The sequence below is a fragment of the Triturus cristatus genome, chromosome 12 (assembly GCF_964204655.1).
Source record: "Triturus cristatus chromosome 12, aTriCri1.1, whole genome shotgun sequence".
In the NCBI taxonomy this organism is placed as follows: Eukaryota; Metazoa; Chordata; class Amphibia; order Caudata; family Salamandridae; genus Triturus; species Triturus cristatus.
In genome coordinates this window covers 222,958,282-222,975,057 of record NC_140595.1, presented here as the reverse complement: position 1 = coordinate 222,975,057, position 16,776 = coordinate 222,958,282, and the positions used below count along the sequence as shown (strand labels likewise).

The 16,776-nt window shown below is 47.7% G+C and overlaps 1 protein-coding gene across 1 annotated transcript in view; it reads left to right on the top strand.

The window, feature by feature from the left end:
• Positions 1-16,776, top strand: part of FA2H (fatty acid 2-hydroxylase) — a 756,208-nt gene that overhangs the window by 429,665 nt on the left and 309,767 nt on the right. The window lies entirely within an intron of this gene.

The following is a 16,776-nucleotide window of genomic DNA, read 5'->3' as shown; positions in this document are numbered from 1 at the left end:
ATTTTGAAATGAGAGAGAGGGAGAATGTGAAAAACAGTCGAGGGGAAGTTGGAATTGGCTGATAGACAATGAAGAAGAGGCAATTTCAGACAGAAGACTGTTATAATAAAGCTGTTTTTCGCTTAAAAAATTCTGGAGACTCCTCCTGAATTGGGTTTGTTGGCATGTGAGATAATGGTCGAAAATGGCTTCAAGGGCTACAATAGCCTAGAACAGCTAGGCACAGATGATTAGTATGTTGGCATAATGGACGAGACCATACGGCCATAAAGTATGCATAAGCTGATTCTGGGAGCCCTTCCTGTTGCATCCCACTCTTTCAAAAGTTGTACTTTGAGAAATAGCACAAAGGCACTTTAGTTGGTGAATAAACTAACAACCTGACCTTGAGAGTACAACGGTCGTATTTCCTCCAACATATTAATATGGTGGTGATGAAATTCAACCAGTAGATGCTCCTTTACATTTGGCATTTTATCAGAGAATTTGGGACTCTCCATTAAAACTTACCTCACACTCAAGCTCCTAGACAACTGACCCACAAGGGAAATGAGGTAGTGAGTGTGAGGCACTATCTGTTAGTCTCTTATTAAAGACCAGCACTGTCTCTCTTTCCCCCCTCTCCTTCATTCAGCCAAACATCTTTCCTCCTCTCTCCATACTTTATCCAGCTACATTCACATCTCTCTTTCTCTATTTTTTGTACTCTCCACTCTACTTTTGGTTTCCTCCTTCTCACTCTCGACCCACACCCTGCTTCCTTCATGCTCTCTTTCTGTCCCCATCACTAGTTCACCTCTTTTCTCAACTTCCTATTTTCAATGTTCTACCTCTTGTCCCTTGCCTCCCCCTTCCCTTTCCCTTCTCGTACTCTACTTTTCTACCGTCATGCCACTTCATCTTTTTTCTCTACCTCTTTCCCTCCTTCTTTGCAACATTACCTCTGCTCTTTCCTGCTAGCTCTCCATCCTCTCATCTTGTTTCCTTCTCACTCCATATTTTCTCGTCTCCCTCTTCCTCCTCCATTGAACTTCCTTTCATTCTTTTTTCTCATTCTCTCACTTTCCCTCTCTTTCTGCACCCTCCTTCCACCTCTCCTCGAATCTTGACCCTATCCTTTTAGTATCTCCACTCCTCCCCCCCTTATCTTTATTGAATTTTAGGACGATACAAATGCAAATAGCCATTTCAAGATTTAAATTAAGAAAGTCATTGCTTGCATCTGTACAGTAGGAGCAGATGTCACTCATATAGTGTCAAAAGGCATTAGATCAATGGTGAAGTATTATTGTAAATGTGATATAAAAATAATAAATAGAAAACAGTAAACCAAACAACATAAGGCGTACTTCAGAGCAACTGTCGCAATGTCTTTGGTGGGTGGAAGACTGTGTGCCCGCCCTCATGGGATGGACATTGTCTTGCCCTTTGGATGGGAATGTAATCGACCTCTACGACCAGTGTCGGCCAAGGTACTCAATTTACAGGACAGAGAGGCCCCATCAAGCTTTTCCTCCAAGGCCTTAACCTAATGGGTGAGTAGTCCCATCTGTGCATTGAGGCACTGTGTTTGATGCCAGAGGTCAGAGATGGCTGCCTCTGTAGGCTGTACCCTGTCCAAGAGTTTTCGCTGGCCAGCCCGTAAAAGCCCTAGCTCTAAGGCTACCGCAGCCACCCACCCTCCAAGATCAGTCTTTGTCTCTGTGATGGCTTGTAAAATGGAGGGTCTCAGTGATGGCTTGTAAAATGGAGTCCAGTTGCACTAGTGCTGAGTCAGCTCCAGTATCCAGCACAGTTGGACCATCCCATGCAGACTCCATCGCAGCCAGGGCGGATGACATCCCAGACAACGAGGTCAGCACTGTGGATTTTCCAGCCCTAGGTCTCAGCATGCTCAGCGTCTCTCCAGTACTAGCTAGGCCAGTCACAGCATGCCAGTCTCCTGGGCATCACAGTTGATGTCTGCTGTTCCCCAAGGTCACTCCTAGAATCCACCAACCCTGCCGAGGCACAAGCAGCCCTAGTACTGCGGGTAACCATGGCTTAGCAGCGGGCACCACACTCTGACCAGGAAGAGCAACAAAGGTACTGCAGGTATCACGACATAGACCTAGGGGGTATAAACCAGCAGGATGCTCTCTGGTTTTGTTTCTCGAGAGGGAGTTGTAGAGCACAGATAAGTAGGCAAGAGAGGCCAACGCCACAATCTCAGTGCACTTCTTCTACAGTGCCCAGCACACTCCTGTGTCCTCCTACAATCTTATTTGTGAAAGGAGGAAGAGGCTTAATCCCACGTCGCGGGTAGCCCACCCTCAGCAGCAGCCCCCACGTCTTGCACCTCTTGCGCCCAACTTGTCTAGCTGGCGATGCGGGGCAAAGGGGGATGGGTAAAACAGTGCCTGAGCACCTCCAGCGCCCAATAGGCCTCAGCAGCCATAGGCCTGGCCTGCCTGCACACCGCCATGGCCTGTCTCATGTGCGACACGTGGCCCAGGCCAGCCAGTCTCCTGGCCCAAAACCTCACCACAGGACACAACGGTCTGCTGAAAGAGTTTCCACAGTTGTTCCAAGGCCTGGGAAAACTGAAAGGTCAACAAGTGACATTGTACATAGATGACTCTGTCAAGCCTACAGCACTAAGACATAAGTGAGTCCCTTTTCATCCAAGGCCACGTGTGGAGAGGGAACTACAAGAACTAGCAAAACAAGGAGTCATTGAAAAAGTTTCTGGCCCTACACCGTGGTTATTACACCAAAATTCCAAGCAACCAGGAGCAATACGGCTATGTGTAGATATGAGACTGCCAAATCACGCCACCTGGAAAGAAAAGCACATAACACCTACAATGGATGACATAGTGGCAGACCTCAACGGGGCCAAATATTTTTCAAAACTAGATCTAAATTCTGGATATCACCAGCTTGAGTTAGCATCAGAGAGCAGATACATAATTACATTTTCAACACATGTGGGTCTCCAAATCTATAAAAGACTGAGCTTTGGCATCTCCTCTGCAGCAGAATCTTTTCAGAATGCCATCAGAGAAGCCCACTTGGGGTTACTGGGTAGATCAACATGAGTGACGACATTCTCATATACTCCGGGAGCCTGCAGGAGCACCACACTCGGCTGAGGACCACCCTTTAGTGGCTTCCAGACTGTGGCCTCTCATTACACAAAAAGAAGTGCACTTTCTATCAGAACTCTATTGACTTCTTCGGATATGTGTTTTACAGGGACGTGCTCAAAGTGGATCCCAGAACAGTGACAGCCTATTGCTGCGAGGCCAGCAAATAGTGGTACCCAGCAGTCTATGGGATCAGATGATCACCCTTGCACACTAAGGACATCAGGGAGGTGCAAAACCGGAGGAGCAAGGTCTGGTTTCCCGGGATGGATGCAATGGTGGATGAGAAAGTCAGAACATGTTATCCCAGTGCCATAACCAGCCGAGACCCGTTCCCAGCACTGGTGCTGACAGAAGAGCCCTGCCCCAAGTGCCGGTCGAAGATCAGCGTTGAGTTCGGAAGTTTTCAAGATGGGCGCACCATGGTGGTGGTCATAGATTCCTATCCCAAGTTCCCTTTGGTAGAGCTGGTGCCGTCCATAGCTTTCACCCACATTGTCAGTGCTGGAGAGAATCTTCGCATTGCTGGGATTACCTGAGGAGGTTAGGTCGGACAACGGACCAATGTTCCAGGGACAGGATTGTCTGGAATGTCTGTAATCCCTCGCCCTTCGCCATAGGAGGATCAACCCTCAATGGCCACAAGCAAACAGCGAAGTAGAAATATTCATGAGGACACTGAATTGGGCCCTTAGGATAGAGGTGGACCAGCTCCAAGATCTGTCTCCACCAATTCCTGCAGGCATACAGGCATACCCCTCACTCCATGACCAACTGTGCCCCTGCAATGTTGCTGTTTAAGCAACTTCCAAGAGACAATATTCAGGCAAACCCACGGTGGCAACCAGTGGGGCTAGATGTGGAAACAACTCAGAGTTGGCGACAAACCACAAACGACAAAGCCAGCCGAGACCGGCACGCGAGGATGCCCACCCTGCAGATTGGGGCTCGAGTCACCCTGAATGATTGCTACCCATGGTGGAAGGTTCAAACACCTTATGAGCCCGAGGAGTGGGAGGTCATCAAGATCGATGGATTGGTAATGGCAAAGCGAGGACACCTCACCCTGGTGCAAAACATTTCATGGTTCAAGGAAGTGTGTTGGGAAAGCAATTCACAAGACCAGTGGTCTTGTGAAGACACAGAGACAGATGGGGAGAACACCTTCAAAGTACAGCCTGAAGGTAGGGCGGTCATCAGCACATCCAGAAAGAGGAGAGTGATGAAAACAAGAGCAGGTGATCACCCGCCGGAGGGCAGGACCCCTCCACTACCACAGAGAGTAGCACTTGTGAGAGACCGAAGGAAGGGATTGGATCAGAAGGAGCTTCCAGAAGTCAGAGATACTGCCTGCGACCTAACCCGACTCCCAGCCAGATGCTGAACGACTTTGTATTGCTCATATCATGTCAATGTGCATTTGTTATGTTTATTTACTAAAAGATGGGAGGGATATAGAGAGTCACCCGGCCTCTACAATAAAATGTATCTACTCTCAACCCGAGGGGCTGGGCGTGGCCCAAGGGTATAAATAAAAGGGTTGAAGGTCACTTGTGGCCTTTGTCGACATCTATGCTGATGTGTCTGTGATTTGGGGACTGGCATTCAGGGACCTGTCCACGAGGCCCAAGACCACACAAGCCACAGTAACATGCTTACTGTGGGAAAGAGGTAGGTTGCCCAGAGGGGCCACAACTTTTTTCAATATTTATTTTGGTTGTGGGGCTCGAAATATTTCCTGACTGATTAGAGGTTGGTTCAGGGGTGATGTCCCCTCCATCTGCATGCCTATTGGATAAGCCTTTTATTTAAGGGGTTTGCTCCCTTGCAAACAGTATATTGCAGACATGTCTGGGAAGTGTTCCTGTAAAAGGTGAATTGTTTCTTCTTCCTCTGATGATGATGAGGGGCATATTCCGGCCAAAGTCATTAAATCGCCGGAGTTACTTCATGCGCTGCCTAATTCTTCTGCACTGCTGACTGAAGCATAGATGCAGGCTATGATAACGAATGCGGTGGATAAAGCCCTCAATGAAAGAGACAAGAAGAGGGGCTCTAGGCAGACGGCTGCTTATGATTCCTCTTCTGATGATGATGTACTTTCTTCTTCTGGGAAATTAATAGGAAGGAAAGAAGTTCCTGAGATTTTGGGAAATGTCAGGCAAAACGTAGGTTTTAAGCCTCTCCTTGGATAAGACGATGATTTGCTGTTTTCCCAAAATGCCAAGCCACCATTTGTCCATTCCATTCCACTCTAGAGCCAAAGATCTGGTTTATGGGAATGGTAGGAGCGGGATCATGCGTCTGTACCTAGATGTCTTCAAAAGCTCTACTCTCTGGAAGATGAAAATTATATTTTACCAGCCCTCTTAAAATTAACTTTATCCTGGCAAATCTTATTGGGCTCATGTCTCTCAATCCCAAGTCGGACCCTACTGACAAAGTGGAGAGTGCTTTTAAGAAAGTGTTTTCAGCACAAAATCTGTACTTGAGATCCACCACTTATGCTGCCTATACTGCACAGTCTTTAATGGTTTGACTAAAGCTATGCAGGATGGCGCTGACCATTCTGCTCTCTTGGTGGTGATGGAGCAAGAGTCCAAGTACATGGTATATATTTCCTCAGATATTCTTGGAGCATCCTCAGTTGCGACGGGGGCCTTGTTGACAATAAGGCGCAGTTTTTGGATGCAGGACTGGTAGATGGATCTGAGTGAGAAGACTTCATTACTGACAATTTCATTTGATGGCAGGAAGTTGTTTGGAGACCAGCTTGAGGAACTGATTTCAAAGGCTTTTAAAGACAGAAAGCATGTTATCCCTTATTAGGGAAGGCTTTCTTCATCCTCGTATTCCTAGAAGCCTTTGGGTCGATCTTTCCGGTCTTCTACTTCAAAGCAGGACTACAAGTCTTATTCCTGTATTAAAAGATTCCGGCCAAGAAGGCAGTATAAAAAGGACGAGTCTCCTGATCTGCTTGGTTCTTCCAAAAACAAGCCCGGAGTAGTCGGCTACTTCAGTATCTTCAGATCCAGTGGGAGGTCATCCTCATCTCTTTGCAGATGCTTGACATCAGGAGCTCAAAGAGAAGTGGGTCTAGTGGTAGCTCAAAGCGACACCACATCGATTTCATCAACATGCCATTCCAATCAAATTGTTTACCTACTCCTGTTCCTTCTAATGCAATTAAATAGTATGCTCTCTTCTCTGGTATTTTTGAGCTCCTCAAGAAAAAGGCAATTGTCAGAGTACTGCCAGCAGAGCACAGGATGGGCACATACACCATTCTGTTCTTGGTTCAAAAACCATCAGGGCATATCATCCATCCAGTTTTGAATTTGAGGAGGCTCAACAAGTTAATATGAACAGTGCATTTCAGGATGGTAACTTTGCAGTCAGTCATTCCAGTGCTCAGAGAAGGGGACTTTCTCACGACTATCGATTTGGAAGATTCTTACCTTCACATTCCCATTCCTTTGTCAGACCAAAAACATTTGGGTCTTGCAGTAGAAAGTCATCATTTCCAGTTTGCAGCCATTCCTTTTGGCTTCAAGTCTGCCCCAAGGGTCTTCATGAAGGTTCTTGCTTCTCTCCTTGGTTTGTTACGCCAGTAGGGTGTTTTTGTGTATCCTTATCTGGAGTATCTTTTTATTCATACCCAGTCCCTGACATTGGCACAGTGGTGCTCTAGCAGTCATCCAGTTGTTTCAACAGCATGAATTTATAATAAGCTGGCAAAAATCAGAGACTCTCCCATCCCAGGATCGGCTGTTTATTTGGGCCTGGTTTTGCACAGATCTAGGGTTGGTGACCCTTCCTCATTCCATCCTGGAGAAGATACATTCGTGCCTGAGAAACCTATTGGCACAAGACTCTCCCATGATACTCTGCTGTCTTGTCTACAGGTACATAGAGATTTCACAGCTACCATTTAACTGGTCCCTTGGGCAAGTTTTCATCTCCATGAATTTTTCAGGTTTCGTCTGGTGATGTGGGATCCTCTCTCCATGGACCTGTCTCTTTAAGTACCTTTGTCCCAGGAAATCCGATGGTTGCAGTGGTGGTTAGATCCTGTAAACCTAATGAAGGGAACTCGTCTCTCCCTTTCCCCGTGCCTCATAATAAAGCTGGATGCCAGTCTCCTAGGTTGGGGGACATGACTCCATTCCCATCAAGTGCTGGGAGTTTGGACAGTGGGACAAAGTCAGAAGCCCTCCAATTAGAGAGTTGGGGGCAGTGCGTTTGGCTCTGAGAGCATTCTCTTACAAAAAATCAGATCAAGTAGTGTTGGTCCATACAGATAACAATACGGTCAAAGGTCACCTAAACGAACAGGGGGGACAAGGGATCCCTCTCTGATGAAAATTGAAGACAGGTATTCCAGTTGGCAGAGCGATTTACATAGCAGGAGCTTCAAATGTTGTGGCAGACTCCCTGAGCATTACAAAGATGGGAGGGTTCCAGTCATCGATCTTTTTGTCACACGATCAGATGCCCTGGTGAACAGATACTGCTCCAGAGTGAAGGAAGACCAGGCCTTGGCAGATGATACTCTGTCTTGCAGCAGGCTGCCAGGTCTTCTATTTGCTTTTACTCCTTTTCCTCTGCTTCAGATGTTTCTTCCTAGGGTGAGAACAGGGAGAGTAGCAATTGTACTGGTTGCTCTGGCGTTGGCCTGCTCATGTCCTCTCCTGCAACATAGGAGTGGAGACTCCAGGTCAAGCCATCTCCCCATGCCTTACTGTTCTTCAGCAGGAGGTTCTTAGCAGGATCTTTGCAGGCTTCTAGGTGTTATTTCACTCTCAGGGCACACTTTTGACACTTTCAGTAAGTGGTGTAGATTTAGAGATTAAGGTCCAGCGCAGACTGATCTGTTTTAGGTTAAGACTTTTTTGCAAGATGAGATGGCATTGAGTCTTTGAGTTTGTACTCTTAAGCTCAATGGGCTACTATAAAGGCTTTTAGGTCATCCTGGTGTAACCTTTTGACCTCTCTAGTTTAGTTCCTACTGTTTTTTTAAAGGCCTACTCAACCTCCATCTTGAACATCCACGTCAATTTCCGGCTTAAGATTTGATTTTGCTATTGGAGACTTTGAAGTTTCCGCCTTTCGAACCTTTAACTGAGGTGACATTGATACTTCTGACATTAAAAACGTTGTTTTTGGTGGCAAATGCCTCTGCTCTGCATATGGGCGAACTAGCTGCTCTTTCTTTCAAACACACCTTTAGCAAGATTTTTGAAAAGAGATTGTTTTTGAAACTACTGTCTTCCTTGTGCCCGAAGGTCAATTCTGCTTTTCACCCTGGTCAGGAGGTTGTCCTTCCTCAGTTATTTCCTAGTTCAAAGTCTGAAGAGGAAGAACAGCTTCACATGGTAGGTGTCAGACGAGGTCTCCTGATTTATCTAGATAGAGTGACTTTTCTCAGGGTCTTGGGATCTTTCTTTGCTAATTTTGGGCCAGCGCACAAGGGTGGTAAACCTGCAGTGGTGTCTTTAAGTCATTGGGTCAGAACACTGATTTCTGTGACTTATGAGTTAGGGTGGTCATCCTTTTCCATGGGCTATTCAGTGTAGATCCAATCGTGCAATGTACACCTCAGTAGCAGAGGTTTAGGTGGCTTCCAGTTCTGAAATTTGCAGGAGGTCATCCTTGAGTTTCCCATCTATTTTTTTATTAAGCATTATCAGATTATATTTAGATACTGTGCTTGATTCTAAAGTTTTAACAGCTACAAAGTTAGAGCGTTCTGTATGCACTTGAGTTCTCATTAAGCCTATCTTTCGCTGAAGCATCATTATGCAGTTGTCCTGGTTTTTCTTTGCTTGGTACATCTCATTCAGCAAGTAAGGAAAGCGAGGGGATGTGGAGGAAAAGCATCTATTACTTACTGATAATTGCATTACTCTTAGTTATTCCTCGATTTCCTTACTTATGTCCCTTCCTCCCTACCTCTCGAATGGCCATGCTAACTGCTTGTTGAGGCATGGAGCGCTTTCTACTAACATGAGATCTCAGGTGGGAGGGGCACTTTTATTTCTTTAAGGTGGGTGGTAATTGATTGTCTCAGGAGAAAGGACTGCCTCATTATGAAAGTAAGGAAAGTGAGGAAGGACTAAGTGTAATGTGATTAGTGGTAAGCAATAGGTACATTGATTCCCATGGTTATCGTACTGGTTATCTTAGTGTGGTTTATACCTGCACACTGCACAATTCTTTAGACCAAACATCACTGAGGTAGATAACCAGCTTTTTTGGATATGGACCTGGTGAAATGTGGATCCCATTACTTTACTTGGAATAGGCACATACAGCCCACGTCGTGGCTTGAAAGGATCGTTAGTATTCAGTACAGATATCAAACTTTATAAGACGACGGAACATACAATTATAAGCATCAGAATGAAAACGCCAGAATCCCTGTATATGTTATTGTTTTTATATAACTTATGAAATGGGGGTCAGCATTGCCATATCTAAAAAAAACCACACCACATTGTATTGAAAAGCCTAAAAGCCAGATACGCTTTTCACCCATGCATGTCAAAATATGAAATTTTTCGAGTCCAAGTGCCCAAAGCCCACTCCAGAACCTATTATTTTGTGAGATGTTCTCGCTGAACTATACCCAGAATCCATAGTGTGGACTTGCCACCCATCCCTAGTAGGCCTCTAGGGTTATTGATAGTGAGGTCAGATCCATGTGTCCCATGAACAGAGTCCAAAAATAACCAATCGGATAATAAACCACACCTATCCCCCCATGGTGGCCAAAGTTCTAATGCAAGATCTTTATGGTTTTAAGAGATTGTTTGGTGTATAGTTCTCCAAAGTGACTATTCAAAGTTATAGCAATTCTAAGCCCGTACCTCGTCTAATTAATGTTTGGCTAAGTCAAGCAACTTAGGCTGTCCTATCTCCTGTAACGGAGTAGAATCTCTGACTCATATTTTAGAAACCCGTTTTTTAGGGTTGAGTCTCCGAGAACAGCACTAGAGCATGCGTCATGGTAGACACTGTTGTATACATGAAAGGGCTTGGAGCTCAACCATTGCTTACCATTGGTTGGCTTGCATGGCATTCTTTACAGCCTCCTAATTCATCAAGGCAGGACTAACATAATTTCCAGTCCTCTTTGTGGAGCAGGAACCAAGCACTGATTGATTTAACTTAATCAGTGCCCGTCCTCTGCTCCAGACATGACTGAAGTACTATTTTGTCTGTTGAACTTTTATTGCCCTGCAGACAGAAGGCGTGTGACTGGCAAAAACATACCCAAAAACATACCCAAAAACATACCCAGCAGGACAAACAAAATTGCAAAGATTTATTTTCTATAGTTAACTTAGTTCTATTTTGCCAAGTCTTCTTCTCTCACTTTGCACTCATGTTTTCTTTTGTTTTTGCTGGTGGTCGCTGTTCTCAAAAGATGAAGGTTATCTCTTTGCAGAGCGACATTGTTTCTTTCTTATGTGTAGTTTCTGAAATGATGCTTTAACACATAATAGTGCACTACACCCCAATCCACCCCACTCCAATCTGCCCCACTCCAATCCGCCCCACTTAACCCAAACCAATCCGCCCCACTCAATCCACCCCATCCCAGACCATTCCAATCCGCCCCACCCCAATCCAAACCACTCACCCCAAACCAATCCACTCCAGTCCTCCCAACCCACCCCAAACCAATCTGTCCCACTCCAATTCGCCCCACTCCAATCCAAAACAATCTGTACACACCAATCCAGAACAATCTGCCCCACTCCAATCTTCCGCACTCCAATCTGCCCCACTCAATCCAAAACAATCTTCTCCACTCCATTCCAAAACAGTCTCACTCCAATTCAAAACATTCTGCCCCACCCAATCCAAAGCAATCTGCCTCACTCCAATCTTCTGCACTCCAATGTGCCCCACTCCAAAACAATCTGCCCCACTCAAAACCAAAACAATCTGCAACACTCCAATCAAAAACAATCTGCTCCACTGCAATCTGCCCCACTTCAGTCTCCCCCACTCCAATCCTAAACAATCTACCCCACTCCAGAGTTCCCCACTCTAACCCAAACAATCTGCTGCACTCCAATCTGCCCCACTCCAATCCAAACCAATCTTACCCACTCCAATTCAAAATAATCTGCCCCACTCCAACTCAAAACAGCCTGCCCCATTCCAACCCCACCCCAATTCAAAGCAATCTACCCCACTCAAACCAAAACAGTCTGCCCCACTCCAATATGCCCCACTCCAATATGCCCCACTCCAATCTGCCCCACTCCAATCTGCCCCACTCCAATCTGCCCCACTCCAAACCACCCACGCCAATCTGCCCCACTCCAAACCACCCACGCCAATCCTCCCCACTCCAAACCACCCACGCCAATCCTCCCTACTCCAAACCACCCACGCTAATCTTCCCTATTCCAATCTGCCCCACTCCAATCCACCCCACTCCAATCCAAAACAATCTGCCCCACTCCAACCTACCCCACTTCATTACCCCAACTCCAGTCCTCCCCACTCGAATCACCCCACTCCAATCTCCCCCACTCCAAACCAAAACAGTCTGCCCCAATCCAATGTTCCCCACTCCAATCTAAAATAATCTTCCCCACTCCAATCCAAAACAATCTGCCCCACTCCAATCCAAAACAGTGTGCCCACTCCAACCACACTCCATTCCAAAACACTCTGCCCCACTCAAACTAAAACAATCTACCCCACTCCAACATGCCCCACTTCAGCCCGCCCCTCTCTAATCTCCCCACTCCATTCTACCCCACTCCAATCCAAAACAGTCTGTCCAATTCCAATCTGCCCCACTAAAATCTGCCCCACTCTAATCTGCCTCATTCCAATCTTCCCCACTTTAATTCGCCCGCTCCAATCCGCCCCACTCCGATCCAAAACAATCTGCCCTCTACAATCCAAAACAATCTGCCCCACTCCAATCCATCCCCTCCAATCCAAAACAATCTGCCCAACTACAATATGCCCCACTATCATCCAAAACAATCTGCCCCATGCCAATCCAAAGCAATCTGCCCCACTCCAATCTAAAGCAATCTGCCCCACTCCAATCCAAAACAAACTTCTCCACTCCAATCTGCCTCACTCCAAACCGCCTCCACTCCAAACTGCCCCCACTCCAAACTGCCCCCACTCCAAACTGCCCCACTCCAAACTGCCCCACTCCAATCAGTTCCACTCCAAACTGCCCCACTCCAATCTGCCCCACTGCAATCCAAAACAATCTGCCCTACTCCATCCTGCCCCACTCCAGTCCACCCCACTCAAATCTCCCCACTCCAATCTCTCCCACTCCAATCCAAAATATTCTGTCTCACTCCAATCTGCTCCCCTCCAATCCAAAACAATCTGCCCCCCTACAATCCACCACGCCAATCTGCCCACTCCATACCACCTCACTCCAATCTGCCCCACTCCAATCCAACATAGTCTGCCTCACTCCAATCCGCCCCACTTAACCCAAACCAATCCGCCCCACTTAACCCAAACCAATCCACCCCACTCAATCCAAACCATCCCAGACCATTTCAATCTGCCCACTCCAATCCAAACCACTCACCCCAAACCAATCCACTCCAATCCTCCCAACCCACCCCACACCAATCTGCCCCACTCCAATATGCCCCACTCCAATCCAAAACAATCTTTCCCGCTTCATTCTGCTCCACTCCAATCCACCCCACTCCAATCCTCCCCACTGTAATCTGCCCCACTCCAATCCGCTCCACTCCAGTCTGCCCCACACCAGTCCCAAACAATCTGCCCAACTTTGATCCCAAGCAATCTGCCCCACTCCAATCTAAAACAATATGCCCCACGCCAATCCAAAACAATCTCCCCCACTCCAGTCCAAAGGAATCTGCCCACTCCAGTCCAAAGCAATCTGCGCCACTCCAACTCAAAGCAATCCACCCCACTCCAATCCAAAATAGTCTGTCTCACTCTAATCTGCCCCACTCCAATCCAAAACAATCTGCCCCCTCCAATCCACCCCCTCCAATCTGTCCCACTCCAATCTGCCCCACTCCAAACCACCCCCTCCAATCTGCCCCACTCCAATCCAAAATAATCTGCCCTACTCCAACCTGCCCCACTCCAGTCCACCCCACCCCAATCTCCCCACTATAATCTTCCCACTCCAATCCAAAATAGTCTGCCTCACTCCAATCCAAAACAATTTGCCCCTCTCCAATACAAAACAACCTGCCCCACTCCAATCCAAAGCAACCTGCCTCAATCTAGTCCAAAGCAATCTGCCCCACTCAATCCAAAACAATCTGCCCCACTCCAATCCACCCCCCTCCAATCTGCCCCACTCCAAACCACCCTACTTCAATCTGCCCCACTCCAACCCAAAATAATATGCCCTACTCCAACCTACCCCACTCCAGTCCGCCCCACTCCAATCTCCCTACCCCAATCTCCCCCACTCCAATCCGAAATCATGTGCCTCACTCCAATCTGCCCCTCTCCAATCCAAAACAATCTGCCCCACTACAATCCACCCACCCCAATCTGCCCCTCTCCAATCCAAAACAATCTGCCCCATGCCAATCCAAAACAACCTGCCCCACTCCAAAGTAATCTGCCCCAATCCTGTCCGAAGCAATCTGCCCCACTCCAATCCACCCCATCCAATCTGCCCCACTCCAATCCAAAACAATCTGCCCTTATCCAATCCAAAACAATCTGCCCCACGCCAATCTGCCCCAATACGATCCATAACAATTTGCCCCATGCCAATCCAAAACAACCTGCTTCACTCCAATCCAAAGCAATCTGCCCCAATCCTGTCCAAAGCAATCTGCCCCACTCCAAACCAATCTACCCCACTCCAATCTGCCCCACTCCAAACCATCCCACTCCAATCAAAAATAGTCTGCCTCACTCTAATCTGCCCCAATCCAAAACAATCTGCCCCTCTCCAATCCAAAACAATCTGCCCCACTCCAATCCACCCCCTCCAATCTGCACCACTTCAATCTTCCCCACTCCAAACCACCCCCTCCAATCTGCCCCACTCCAATCCAAAATAATCTGCCCTACTCCAACCTGCCCCACTCCAGTCCGCCCCACCCCAGTCCGCCCCACCCCAATCTCCCCACTCCAATCTAAAATAGTCTGCCTCACTCCAATCCAAAACAATTTGTCCCTCTCCAATCCAAAACAACCTGCCCCACTCCAATCCAAAGCAATCTTTCCTAATCCTGTCCAAAGCAATCCGCCCCCTCCAATTTGCCCCACTCCAATCTGCCCCACTCTAAACCATCCCACGCCAATCGGCCCCACTCCGATCCAAAATAATCTGCCCTTCTCCAACCTGCCATACTCCAATCCGCCCCACTCCAGTCTCCCCCACTCCAATCCAAAATAGTCTGCCTCACTCTAATCTGCCCATCTCCAATCCAAAACAATCTGCCCCTCTCCAATCCACCCTCTCCAATCTGCAATCTACCCCACTCCAAACCACCCCCTCCAATCTGCCCCACTCCAACACCAAAATAATCTGCCCTATTCCACCCTGCCCCACTCCAGTCTGCCCCACTCTAATCTCCCCACCCCAATCTCCCCCACTCCAATCCAAAATAGTCTGCCTCACTCCAATCTGCCCCACTCCAAACAAAAACAATCTGCCCATCTCCAATCCAAAACAATCTGCCCCACTCCAATCTGCCTCACTACGATCCAAATCAATCTGCCCCATGCCAATCTAAAACAACCTGCCCCACTCCAATCCAAAGCAATCTGCCCTAAACCTGTCCAAAGCAATCTGTCCCCACTCCAATCCAAAACAATCTTCCCCACTCCAATTTATCCCCACTCCAATCCAAAACAATCTGCCTGATCCAAGCCAAAACAGTCTGCCCCAGTACACCCCACTCCAATCCAAAACATATGCCCCACTCAAGCAAAATAGCCTGCCCCACTCCAAACTGCCCCACTCCAAACTGCCCCACTCCAAACTGCCCCACTCCAAACTGCCCCACTCCAAACTACCCCACTCCAAACTACCCCACTCCAAACTGCCCCACTCCAAACTGCCCCACTCCAAACTGCCCCACTCCAAACCGCCCACTCCAGTCTTCCCCACTCCAGTCCAAAAGAATCTGCCCCACTCCAACCTGCCCTACTCCAGTCTGCCCCACTCCAGTCGGCCCTAACCCCACTCCAATCTCCCCACTTCAATCTGCCCCACTCCAATCCAAAACAATCCGCCCCACTCCAATCCAAAGCAATCTGTTCCACTCCATTCTGCCCCACTCCAATCGCCCCACTCCAATCCAAAACAATGGGTCCCACTCCATTCTTCCCCACTCCAATGTGCCCCACTCAAATCCAAAACAATCTGCCCCACTCTAATCTGCCCCACTCTAATCTGCCCGACTCTAATCTGCCCGACTCTAATCTGCCCGACTCTAATCTGCCCCATTCCAATCCACCCACTCCAATCTAAAACAATCTGCCCCACTCCAATCTAAAACGATCTGCCCCACTCCAATCCAAAATAATCTGTCCCACTCTAATCCAAAACAATCTATCCCACTACAATCCAAATGAATCTGCCCCAATTCAAATCAAAGCAATCTGCCCCACTCCAATTCAAAATAATCTGCCCCACTCCAATCCAAAAAACACTGCCTACTCCAATCCAAAATAATCTGCCCCACTCCAATCCACTCCAATCTTCCCTACTCCAATCCACCACACTCCAGTCAAACACAGTCTGCCCCACTCTAGACAGCCCCACTCCAGTCCATAACAATCTGCTCACACCAATCTGCCCCACTCCAATCCAAAACAATCTGCCCCACTCCAATCCACTCCAATCTTCCCTACTCCAATCCAAAACATTCTGCCCCACTCCAATACATTCTGTCGCACTCAAATCTGCCCCAATCCAATCCAAAGCAATCTGTCCCACTCCAATGCAAAAAGCCTGTCCCACTCCATTACAAAACAACCAGCCCACTCCAGTCCATCCCACTCCAATCCATCCCACTCTAATCTTCCCTACTCCAATCCAAAACAACCTGCCCCACTTCATTTCAAAATAATTTGTCCCACTCCAATTCAAAATACTCTGCCCCACTCCAATCAAATATATTCTGCCCCACTCCAATCCAAAATAATCTGCCCCACTCCAACAAGTCCCACTTCAGTCCACCACACTCCAGTCCGCCCCAATCCTGTCTGCCCCACTTCAGTTTGCGCCACTCCAGTCCCCCCCCTCCAGTCATCCGTCCACTCCAGTCCAAACCAATCTGCAGACTCCAATCTGACCCACTCCACTCTAAAACAATCGGCCTCATTCCAATCCATCCCACTCCATTCTTCCCTACTCCAATCCAAAATAATCTGCCCATTCCAATCTGCCCTACTCCAATCTACCCCACCCCAATCCAATCTACCTCAACCTTTCCCACTCCAATCCGAAACAACCTGTAGCACTCCATTCTGCCACACTCCAATCCAAATATGCTGTCCCACTCCAATCTGCCCAACTCCAATCCAAAACAATCTGTCCCGCTTCATTCTGCTCCACTCCAATCCTCCCAACTCCAATACTCCCCACTGTAATCTGCCCCAGTCCAATCCGCTCCACTCCAATATGCCCCAC